We start from the raw sequence: 12105 nt of genomic DNA on the forward strand, positions 1-12105 counted from the left end.
CACTACCAGGCAGCCCGATAGGGGCCGCCCCCTACATGCTGTCCTGGCTGTTCTTGATGGGCTCAGGCAGACACTGCCATGCTGCCGGGCTACAAATGTTTCTGGGGAATGTCCAGTCTGGCCCCCGGGTGGGCCAACAGGCGCCACGGCCCTGGGGCGACCGAGTTTCCCCTGGCATAGCAGCTCGGCTCCCCTGCTCATAGTCTCTTGGGGGCTCCAAAGGATTAAGGCCGCAGGGGGCTGCTCAAGGCAGCAACCCGCCCCCAGGTAAGTCTCTCTCTTTCTCTCTCTTCTCTCAACTGTCTTCTCAACTGTTGTCTTTTTTAAAAATCCCTCTGGATTCTCTTCTCTCCCCTGCCCAGCCCATTCTTGGGCAGGGGAGTTCTTTTCTATTGTTCCATTTTCTTATTTCTTGATATTCCATCCATCCCCATGGTGGACTGGATAGTTTCTCCCAAACACAAACACACACATAAATAAAACACACACACACACTACAGTACACATTTAATAAAACCTTTATTACTCTAGTGTTTGTGTCTTTCTTTGTAGGTGTGTAGTCCCTCAGGGGACCAGCATGTAGCCCCACTAGCCAGGACCCGTGGGGCCACGGTGTACACCCATGTTGGAATAAACCACCCACAGTCCAAGGCCATGTAGAGGAAACTGCGCACTACTGGCACAGCTTGCAGTGGTGGTGCCTCTTCAATGAATCATCTTTTAAGGATGGTAAGTTTTGCCATGGTGGGTGGTCCAACTTAAATGAACTCCTGGAGCTTAGCAAACCACACCCAACATTCATGGAAGAAGATGACCTGGACAAAAAAGTAGCCCTGTTGCATTCCTGGATTATAACTACTATAGACAACATCGCCAAAGAAAAACCCTTCACTCCTTCTCATAAACGGGCAATGGCAAAATGGTTCACCCCACTACTTAGTACCATGAAAAGGAAAAACCGAAGACTAGAACTTGATTGGAGAAAAAAAACGACGATTTGAACAAACTGAAATTCCTACAACACAATGGCGCATACAAAAAGGAAATACAAAAAACAAAGAGGAAACACTATGACAACCGAATCTTTGAAGCACCAAACACCCAAATAGAACTCTTCAAAACCATAAACGAAATCAAAAACCCTCCGGGATGTAACAACACACCAACTTCGTCCAGAAAACTATGCAATGACCTTGCAGACCACTTCAAAAACAAAATCACAAGCATCCAACAAACCATACAAAGCAGACTGCCTGATCTGCCCACGATCCCCAGCTACGCCCAGCAGGAACACCCAAACAAACTACGAGGCTTTCCAGAAATATCAGTGGAGACATTCGTCAAACTGGTGAATGAAAGCAATAACTCAGGGTCTCCCGAAGACCCCTTCCCACCAGATATATATACAAATCGATTCTTAAACAAGGAATGCCCCTGGAATATCACAGGAACGTATTCAACCTTTCCATCACAACTGGGAAAGTGCCACAAGCTTTCAAAACTGCATACATCAGGTCACTACTCAAAGATACAGCGGAAAACGTAGAGGACCTCTCCAACTACAGACCCATCTCCAACATCCCGTACACAGCCAAACTGCTCAAAATGTACATATACAAAACGACCCAAAACTTCATAGAAGAGCAGGGCCTACTAGACCATGCACAAGTTGGCTTCAGACCAATGAGAGGAACAGAATCCGCTCTACTCTCAATATGGGACGATCTAAAATTGAACGCAGACTCGGACAACAGCACTGCCTTGATACTACTAGACCTATCAGCAGCTTTTGACACAGTTAATTACGACACCCTCATAATAAGGTTAGAAGGACTGGGAATAACAGACACTGCCTTTCTATGGATCAAATCTTTCCTAACAAACAGAAACCGTATGGAAACCGTATGGATGAAACCATTCAAATCTAGCCCGAGAGATTCCACATGTGGAGTACCACAAGGATCCTCCTTCTCCCGCTACTATTCAACATCTACCTGTATCTACTTATCAGAATCATTAAAAGCCACTCCCTCACCTGCTACAACTACGCTGACGATACACAAATAATCTTCAAAATACAAGACAACCTGGAAATAAACTCAACGCTAGAAAAATGCCTCTGCGACGTATTCCTCTGGATGAACTCCAACTGCCTCAAAATCAACCCAGGCAAAACAGAAATAATGATCATCACAAAAAAATGGGAGGAGAAAACCACTTCATCCCTTGGCCAAGGGAACTCGGGACAACCCCAGCACCCTCACCGATTGTAAAAAACCTGGGGGTCCTGATGGACAATAATCTCACGCTAGAGCCACAAGCAAACGCCCTTCTCAAGAAATGCTTCTTCCTCCTGCGAGCGGCAAAGAGAATCCTACCATTACTATCGTTCGCCAACAAAACAACCACCATCATCGCCATAGTCATGTCCCGAGTAGACTACGCCAACAGCCTATACTTAGGCATGCCAGAACGACTTTAAAAAAAACTACAATGCATTCAAAACGCGGCAGCCAGATTGCTTCTGAAACTACCCCGAAGAGAACACACCACACCAGTGCTGAAAACACTACATTGGCTACCAATAAAACAACAAATAAAATTCAAAACAATGTGCATCACGCACAGAGCGGTACACAACAAAGGTGCTGAGTTCCTGAGAGACAAACTGCGTCTACATCAACCAACAAGAACGCTCAGATCAAGCAACCGAAAACCCTACAACAAAAGAAAGCTTGGAGGATCCTCCTTCTCTCACCAAGCCCCGAAAACCTGGAACGGCCTTCCAAAGTAGATACGTAACACAAGAAACCACCTACTATTCAGGAAACTACTCAAAACCTGGCTCTTCACGTCATAACTAGAAAGACCAGCCACAGGGGCACGCACACAACTAAAACATCGATGAACGTAGAGAGAAGACCCAGATCCACACCAAGCAATCAATGGGAAAAATCCTCAGGAAAATATCCCACGACATACTAAACGACTAACCGGGAGACAGCTGAAACACAACCAAAGACCGTATACATAGCAAAACAAAGACAGAAACACTAGGACGAATCATGAAGAGGACCATGACCTTAAACTATAGCCATTCCCAACAGACCTAAGGACAACAGATAGAAAGGGAAAGGAACCACCAGACCATGAGCCCCAACCCAGTGGGTCAGAAACAGAATGTTTCATCAGTACACACTGTCCACCTACTGCACAGCGGGAAGCACAATGCCCCATCACACAAAAACTACAACTAAACAGCCCCAAGGATGTTCACCCCACAGAAACCAAAGACCTGACGGAAAGACAGTCATGACAGGAGGAAACGAATGACTGAATACACAGGCTCACCAAGACGGAATCACTAGAACGCCACATTAACACCACTCCAACCCTGAACCACTCAAACCTCAACTGACCAGTGTCACACTAGATAACAAGATAATAGATATTACCAACCCAGTCCGGCGCCCGAACAAAAGGTTCAGACGCACCTATCAATCCAAACAGTACTCACTATGATAAAGCGGGGTCAGCGCAGCACCAACAAAGCGAGTCGGCCAAGGAGGAACCAGCATCAACCGAACTCACAGGGATACAACTCTAACGGAATCAGAAGTACCTGAATCAGGATACAGACCCCACTAACTCAACCCTTAATCTTCTGCATACTTAAACCACACAAAGCCACACAACCATCTCTCTCCCAGCAATCTGCACGCACTTTACCACACTGCATCAACAACACATAAACATCACCTAGAGCACTCGAGGTCTCGCCCGATCCGATACTAGCACCAAAGCCAAGCACTCGGTGTATACCGAGCTGAAGCTGCCAACAGAACATCACTTCTCCCACTCTCCTGCTCCCCTCCTCCCGACTAACCCTACCCGTCCTTTCTGTTTACAGATCAGCCAGAGCACCTGGGGACCAATTCCATTGGTGACAGTGCGCTATAAAAGTACCTTTAACATAACATAACATAACATAGCCAAGAATTCACGCCCCTTGAAGAACTGTTATTTGTCTGGGTGTAAGGTCAGCCTGCAGTCCTTTTAGTCGTTGGGGCACACGTCTCACTCTGGGCAGATGCTCTTCTATGGTTCAGGAGTGCACAGGATGTCACTCATGGTGCCCCCACTGTAGTCACCATGTCTTGTGTATCCAACCATATGATTGAGAGGCATCGTTCTCCTGATCAAGCGCTCGTGTGGGACTTGACACCAGGCCACACAGACTGTCCCTTCCCATGCACTGTGTGTGCAGGCGATGTGGTAGCACAATAGGAGCTGCTGTGGGAAACAAACGGGCACCACCGCGCACAGCAGTGGTGTAAAGGGCCTGTTTGGCGGTAGTGTGCTTGGAGAATCTACAGGACTCAGCTTGCTTCATTCCAGGAATTCTGAGGTGCAAGGAAAGAGAACGGCGAATGGGTCTAGGGGACCCATGGTGCTGCAGCCGTTCTTGGCAGGAAAGCTTAGCACACATGTCGCTCTGTACATCACTACCAAGCCACCCTCTCCCAGAAAACACACCACTCGAGTCTGTTACTCCTCACAGGCCGCCCACTCGCTCAGGTCTAAGGCCTCTTCTCGCTTTTCCTCCCTGGCAGATTTCCTGCTGAATTTGGGCCTGCGTTCACCTGCCATAGCCCGCGACGAGGAGGACGCCCCCCTCCCATTATCCGCCCAGCACTCCTCCGACACTAACAGCCTCTGACTATGTTATTAAATATTAAAGCGGCTCTCTCTGCAATCGCAGTCCATCAGAGTGCCCCGGACTCCCGCTGCTGGGAGAGGTTACCCGCGCCTCCTGCCGCTCTCGCGGTTATGGAATAAATGACAGAGGGAGATCAAGCGGCAGCGTCAGATTCCCTTAAATGAATTTGGTTCAATTGTCAGCATTAAATTAACTGAATCATGCAGTCCTAATGTAGAACTGACGTCTTGTCAATATGGGATTCTTGTTTGCCGTTCTGTGAATTTGTTACAGTTCTGGCTGGGTCTGGGCCCTGCTCGGCCTCGCAGGAGCAGCATGGCTGCCACTGAATGGTACACAAGCAAAATACCTTCCGGCAAATAGTACACAAGCGCCAACAGCACCACAAAACTGACATGCACTCCGACTGCCCCAAAGTGGTACGTGAGCACCCCTAGTGCCTCACAACAGTACATAATGTCTCCAACTACCCCATATGGGTGAATGAGTACTACTGGTGCCGCAGAACATTACTAGAGAGCCACAGCTGCCATCGAATGGGTTACAACTGGTCTTTCCACAATGTGCTGGAATGTTTTACGACTGCCACAATTCCCATGGAATTGCACAGCAGCATCATGACTGCCAAAGAACAGTACACACACACACGAAGCACACTAAACAAACACGAAGCACACTATCGCGATTGGTATACGAGCGCCTCGACTGCCACTGAATGGCACATGACCGCTTCAACTGCCACTGAATGGTAAATGGTCACTTCAACTAACGCTGAGTGGTACATGACCTTTTCAACTGCCGTGAATGGTACATGACCATTTCAACTGCCACAGAATGGTAACATTCACGCTGCAATGTGGAGGCTGCCAGAGAACAAACAGAGAATTTGGCAAACTGGGGAGCAAGGGTGATGCAGTGGGAATGTTACAGGAGAGGAGGCGGATGAGGGAGGATGGGAGTGGCATCCCCCGAAAACGGCATGCTGGCGGAGAGCGACCATTGCCTTGTTGTGCGGGGTGCCACATGCATGGAGTTGAAGGGCACAGGAGTTAGGCGGGGTGTAGCAGAGGTGAAGCAGGCAATGGGGAGAGAGAACAGGCTGGCACCATCAGGCGCCCCCACTAACCTCCATCTCCTGAGTCCTACCCCCAGGATGCAAGGTCTTGCTGACGCCAGGTATTCAAGTGCAAGGTGTCACAACACCTTGCACTTCAAGGAGAAGGAAGAACAGGGAAGTCTGGCCAATGGGTGACAAAGGAAGACAGGATGCAGGAGGGGGCAAAGGTAGAGAGGTGGTGTGAAGGAAACCGACACCCGAAGTGGATGAGGCGGCAGCCGAAACAGTCTCCTTTTGATCATGTTGCTTGGAAAATTTTGCCCCAGGGCAATCTTGACCGATAAGTACAGGTGGCCAATGGCACAAGAAAAAAACACAACTGTCGAGCTCTGCATGGAGCATGTCCCTCCGAAGGAAAGAAAATTCTTTAATTCCTTGCAACATTCCTCACCTCTGTACGGCGCATGAGTGCACCGAAGGACTGTTTTTGGCTGATCGTCGGCGGCGCTCTGCTTGGAGCACACAAGCCAGGAACTCCCACAGTCGAATGCAGTGTAGCGGGCCTGGTAGCAGAGCGGTGAGCGAGCGAAGGAAGTAACAAGGAGAGAGGGCACGTCAGCACGGGGCCCTGCATCTTCGCTCACCGCTATCACGCGCGGTTTAAAATCTATCACCACACCGGGAGAGAGGCCACACTGTCAAGACAGCAGCGTTCGTTCTCCATGCAGCGTGCCGATAATCATTACCGCTGCACAGGGAGAGAAGCCACTCCAACAAGGGGGCCTTGCAGCGATCGGCAGCGCAACAAGCAAGATCGCCACAACATTAACAGGCGCCAGAGGAAACATGGGTGACACAAAAACGGGATAAATCCATCCACAGCGAGCGGTCGCCAGTATTGAAGCACACAGCAAATAATTAACTAACTAGGGCCACATTATTATGCAGAGGAGAAAAGAAAGAATGTGTACAGGAGTAGGGGTGACCTCTGACCGGCCCATAGAATCAGAGCTCGCCCTTGAGTACTTTAAGACGAGATAGCTGCACCTTGAGGTGGATGGGGTGCGGGATTCTCTTACTCCAACACCAATCAATAAGGACAACTTCAATGGTTTGGCAAAGGGGAGTCCGTTTAATGACAAGTGCAAAAAACGGGGAAACATGGAGATCAACAATGATGCGATGGCCTGTCTTGCTTCAACTCCCGCCAATCTTCATTCAAACAGCAATAGTTATAGTCAAAATTCGTTGTCATTGACGTGTAACACTCAAATGTCTGTCATGCAATTCTATTGGTTGGAAAAAGTAACTTAAGTATAGGTGCTATATCTGTATATGGTAACGGAGTGTGAGGATTGGATAACTCTTATCGGGTGGGCATCTACGCGCTTCCCTCTACATTACTCATGCGAAACATCACTAAAAGTACAACGTCTCATTGGTTCTACTATCTATAGGTCCTTAGATTATTTGGCCCATTGTGATTGGGCTGGCTGCAACCCTAAGCATAAATTTCCACTTTAATTAGCAGCATGCAGAATGGTCACCCAGATGCAGTATGCCCCAAGATTCACCCTGCCTCCCTTCCATCAATCAGTACTTTAGGGCTATGTGTCAATTAGTTGGCTGAGGTTGGCCTCGAAACTGTAACTTTTTGTCAGGAAAAGTTATGGTATCTCCTGCTTTTGGTGACATCAGACGTTGGTACCTCTTCGTGCTTGGCTGGTCACGTATTAGCACACCATGAATCGGCTTCGTGTACCTTCTATTTGTGCATTTAATTCTCCTTTTCGGCCGCCACCTGCCTGGGGCCCCTTATCTCAACCTTCACGGGGCAGGCTGCTCTGCTCTTAAGTTTCGATTCTCTGAAGTTACTGTCCGCCTCCCTCTCTTGGGTTGACCTCGATTTCCCAGGCACGGCCTGCTCCTTGCTGAGTCTCGATTCCGCCGTCTCTCTTCTTGTTTTAGCTGGAATAAGAATCCTGGCCTGTTTGACCCTTAGTAACCTGGGTTAATTCTGCTTTTGTATAAAGTGGACTGCACTTATATAATGTGCTTCGTTGAGGTAGATATATAGTTGGCGCTTGCTGCTCTATTCTTCTACTAAGCATAGCAAGCCGCACTGTTTTCTTAGCTTCTTGCGTTACAAGCCTATGTACAGGCATTAACTGGTTGAATACTTTCATCCTGCTTTACAGTTACGTTTCTTTATATTTCACCATTGTCTCTTCTTCTATGTCTGTGATATCCTTATCCATGGTGTTTCGTTTTTGGGTGTCATCTTTTGGTTGTCGTTCTTCATCTGTACGTCTGTCTGTGCCCTTGTGACATCATCATTCGTCTTCCATTAAGGCCTTTGAGTTTCTTCTGGGACAGTGTTTAAACAATCTTCATTTCTTGTCATTTGCTGGTATGGTTGTCTCAATTGATAGATTACTGCCCATGGTTGTCTGGTTATTGGTGCTTCAATAGGTATTGCTCTTCTGATTGGCACTGGGCAGAGCTCTAGTGCGGCTCTCTGGTGGTTTATTTGCTCATCGTACATCACATATCTCGGTGTGTGTGTTCCTGGTACTTCAAAATGGGTGACTGGAGTGCAGGCCATATTTGGGATCTCCTTTACACTCCCCCCTCTGGTCGGTACATCGACCACTTCCGCTTCCTCCTTGGGGTTCGTCTTACATGGTTCTTCTCTATTCATTTCTTCCTCGTCTTCTGGGTTTGTACATGATGGTTTGAAGGAATGTCTCTTCGGCGTCCATATTCTTATCACTCCTTTCAGGTTTCCTACTGTTTTCACATGTTCATCTTTATTCCATGTCATTAGCTGACATTGTCCACTTGGGCTGCAATATATCAATTTTCCTTCATAATTCCTGCGTTTCCTGGGATACAGAAACTTTGTTCCTTCTGGTGCGTACTTGCTGGCCTTCACAAAGTCTTTTATTTCTTCGTTAGTTAGGTCTCTGGGCTTCCATCCTGGCTCAACATCAATAATGATCTTCATCCCTATGGCTTTCTTCTCAGTTTTCTGTCATTGTGAGATTATTATCTTGATAATACAAAATCCTAATACTATCATCAATAGCAGGGCTCCCAGAAACTTGAATATGTCTGCCATCCATTGTGGGACCCACGAGAATAGTGATCCAAACCAGCTGCCATCATCAACTTCATCAGTTTCATCAATCATCTGGTTCTGTAGAGTTGTCAGCATACCTATGGCTTCTGTTAAAGTTCCATTTTCCTCTTCGTGAGAAGGTATAAATGTGCAACATGATTCTCCGATTTTTGCACAAACACCTCCATCCATCGCTGTGATCATGTCAAGTGCATATCTGTTCTGGAGAGTCATCAGTCGGATTGCTCTTAACTCTTCCTTGATTGCATTGAATCCTTTTATTGTGGAGTTGATGGTTTGCAGCAGCTCCCATCTGGTGATTTGTAACCATTTAGTATTTGCTCCAACTTCGAACCTTGGCATGAGGATTGTCGCAAATACTGATGAGGTGAGGCTAAACTGCCTGGAGGTCATTACGACCCAGGCGGTAAGTACACCAACTTTACCACCATGGTGTAAACTACGTTTGCACCATGGTGGATGGCGGATTTACCGCCGCATTCCAAGGTGAGTGGGGCGGTAAATCCCCATTTCCCATTTACCCTTCCCCATTCCCATTTTTGCCCCATAGGGCATAATGGGAGCGGGGAAGGCGCTAATTACGGCACCGTAAATTACGGTGCCGTAATTAGCACCAAGGCAGTTTAGCGCCATGGATTTTAACGCCTGCTAAAAGCAGCCGTTAAAATTGGAATCAGGCGTTAAGGGTTAACGACGGCGTTAACCCTTAACACCTGGGTCGTAATGACCTCCCCTGTGTTCATATGGGATTGCATTAAATGCTTCTTCTGATTTGACAGAGAAGTAATTCTCTCTCTTCAGCCGGGATACCAGCTCCACAGATCTCCTTCTCCTCAGGTGAGCATCTGCCTTCGGGAAACTGTCAATATTCAGGTCATTTTTCGGGATCACTAATGCCGGAACATGGACATTCACTATTGTGCATATGCCTCCCCAGTTCTTTGACAGTCTGATGTATGCTTTGGATCCACACGCCCAATAATGATCAATGATTTCTGCGGTCCTGTGGGTCATTCCTGGAGCTTCAAAAATGTGTCCACAGTTCTGGTTCTCTCCCATTTTTCTTGTGCCATTGCTCCTGAAGCACAATTTCGGGCTTTCAAGTGGCACTATCTGCAGAGGTCCTCCTCTGTCTTCGACCCAAGTCAGTAATCTTGTGAGTGTCGGCCATAGAGGTTTGCACAACCTCTGTGAGTTTTCTATTGCTTCCTTGCAGGCACCAAGGACCATCCATGTTCTCCAGATCACCACTCCTTCTTCCTATCCGTTGTGGGAAAGCACTGTTCCCCAGATCTGCATTTGGCATCTTTTCTTTCAGATTTGAGCCTCTTCCGGGGTTTTCCCTTGGACGTTCAGTCTCGGGTTTATTTCCCATCTTATTCCTGCTCCTTTAACTTCAGGTCTTTCATACCTTATCACGTGACTCCTGGTATGAGCTCTATTTCTCGTCTTAATGTCCTGAACATAATCATCTTCATCGGGGTAATCTGTTTCATTTGCCCATATCAATGAGGCATCCCTCCCATGAACTGGCCTCTGGTGTTGCACATTGCTATATGTGACAGACAATGTGCTGTTGGGACATCAATTTCTACAGCCACGAAGATCTTGGATTTCCCCATGCTGTACGGTAGAAGTGCACAAACAAAGCATTCTCCTTCTGAAGTTCGCCTTCCAACTTCTTTCATGTGCTGGCACCAAATGTTGTTCCCTAGATGTGCTGTGCTGTCCAGGTAGTTGTTTAGTTCATTGTTATCTTCATGTAGGCTTCTCTTTATTCTCAGTGTCTTCCTGTAGTTTGCTATAACTACATCCCTAAATGCATCTGTATGGCTTTTTCTTGCTGGAGGACTCTCAGGTATTCTGGTCCACGGTGCAGGTCTCTTTATCTGCATCAATGGGGTAGATGGAGATTTTGCAGTTCCCTCCTTCTCTTCTTGCATCCTTTTCCTGCCATCTATAAGTGCCTTTATCAACCGCCAGCCTGTCGACGGCCCACTGTATGGCTGTATCGTGATCCTGGTACTTGTCCTTCATGTTGGACTATGCGTGCTGGATAGTACAGCCTCTGTTGTTCTGTTCTTCAGTTCCTCTTGTAGTTTTCTTACTCTGGCTATGTTTGGTAGTAGAAGATCTACTAACATTTGTGTCCTTGCAGAGAGTCCTTCTGCAGCCGATTCTGTTTTCCGCAGGGCGTCTAACAGCACTGCTTCTGTTGACTCTCCTCTTACTTCATCTCGTTTTTTCTCACCATCTCCTGTGAACGTTTTTTTGGTAGGCAGTCTCGTCTTCTCTGTTGCTTTCGTTTGCAGTTCTGTGGTCATTGACACTAGGCCTGGTTCATGTGCATTCAGTGTGTGTGTGCATGTGGGTGTTAGTGCTTTGTCTTCATGCCTTTCGTGCCGACCCTGCCTCCGGCTTTCCTGCTCATTCATTACCTCAAGTGTGTATGTATCACTGCTAATTACATTAATTTTCATTTCATTTACTTTACCACCAGATTTTCTCGGGACTAGAATGACTATATAAGGTCTGGGTGTTTTTGTGGATTTCATGCGTACATCATCAGGTGGGTGCACTGAAATTGGAACGCTTCGTGCACCAATAAAAAATGCAGTTCTGATCGTTACTAACAGTAAAATAATGATAAACACAATGCATAGGTACATTATAGTTCGATAAGTAAGGCGGCAGAATTTTCTTCCAGAGAAGCGAGGGTGCCCCTCTGCTTGTGGGAGAACCAGGTTACTGTTCTGGGCCCCCATCTCGATCATTTGCCAAGTGTCAATGTTATTGTTTTCCACCACTCAATATCGTTCCTTAAACAGTTTGGGCCTCATTACGACCCAGGCGGTAAGTTACCGCCTGGGTCGTACCTTTACCACCATGGCGTAAACTATGTTGACGCCATGGTGGTTGGCGGACTTACCGCCCCATTCCGAGGTTGGCGGGGCGGTAAGTCCCCATTAACCCATTTACCCTTCCCCATTCCCATTTTTGCCCCATAGGGCATAATGGGAGTGGGGAAGGCGTTAATTACGCCACCGTAAATTACGGTGGCGTAATTAACAACAAGGTCCCTTAGCGCCATGGATTTTAACACCTGCTAAAAGCAGGTGTTAAATCCTCCATGGCGCTAAGGGACCTCGGAATCAGGCAGTAAGGGTTGGCGCTGTTTACGCCGCC

Source organism: Ambystoma mexicanum, chromosome 2p (genome assembly GCF_040938575.1).
Source record: "Ambystoma mexicanum isolate Mex_15411 chromosome 2p, UKY_AmexF1_1, whole genome shotgun sequence".
Classification (NCBI taxonomy): Eukaryota; Metazoa; Chordata; class Amphibia; order Caudata; family Ambystomatidae; genus Ambystoma; species Ambystoma mexicanum.